This window comes from Verticillium alfalfae, genomic scaffold (assembly GCF_000150825.1).
Source record: "Verticillium alfalfae VaMs.102 supercont1.2 genomic scaffold, whole genome shotgun sequence".
NCBI lineage: Eukaryota > Fungi > Ascomycota > Sordariomycetes > Glomerellales > Plectosphaerellaceae > Verticillium > Verticillium alfalfae.
In genome coordinates this window covers 2,053,896-2,054,601 of record NW_003315037.1, presented here as the reverse complement: position 1 = coordinate 2,054,601, position 706 = coordinate 2,053,896, and positions in this window count along the sequence as shown.

The window sequence follows — 706 nt, the reverse complement described above, 5'->3', positions numbered from 1 at the left end:
ATTCCTTGCTCCGCAAGCCTGGTCAGAACCGGCGCGTCCCCAAGCCCCCGCTCCGTCTCGCCCACGGCCCGCCCGCCCTGCGCCCACGTCACAAGCTCCCCGTCAGCCAGCCGTCGCGCCAACGCAACATAGCGCGCACGGTGCGCCGCCTCGTCGCCGGCCGCCCCGCGCAAGCCCATGTCGAGCGCTAGCTCAGCGCGCCGTCCGCCGTGCAGACCGGCCTCGACGCTGGTGTACCGGAGCTTGTGTCCCTCGTAGTCGAGCGCGACGGCGCGGCGCACCTCGAGGCCGATAAACTCAAACGTCCTGCACCCGCTGCGGTGCGCAAACACGTCCTCGGCGGCCTTGGCCTTGCGGCCGGCTCGGCTGCTCGGCGCGTCACGGCCCCCGACAGATGACTGCGCGAGTGGGGCGAGCTGGTCCTCGGGGATGAACAGGCGCGGCGGCGTGCGGAGGTGGCCGGAGACGAGATCGAGATGGGATGCGTCGACGAAGGCGCGCAGCGCCGGCACGGCGTCGGAATCGTGGAGCGACGAGACGGACGCCCTGGGGAGACTCATGTCGACGGGGCGGTCTGGCAGGGCACGTCGATGAGGGACTTCGTGGGAGAGGGCGCGACGTGTTTCGCCGGGCTGGCGTCCCAGGTGAGGCGGCCATCGTGCGGGGAGGTCGTCCGGGCACGGCGACGTGCATCTCGAGATAGGAG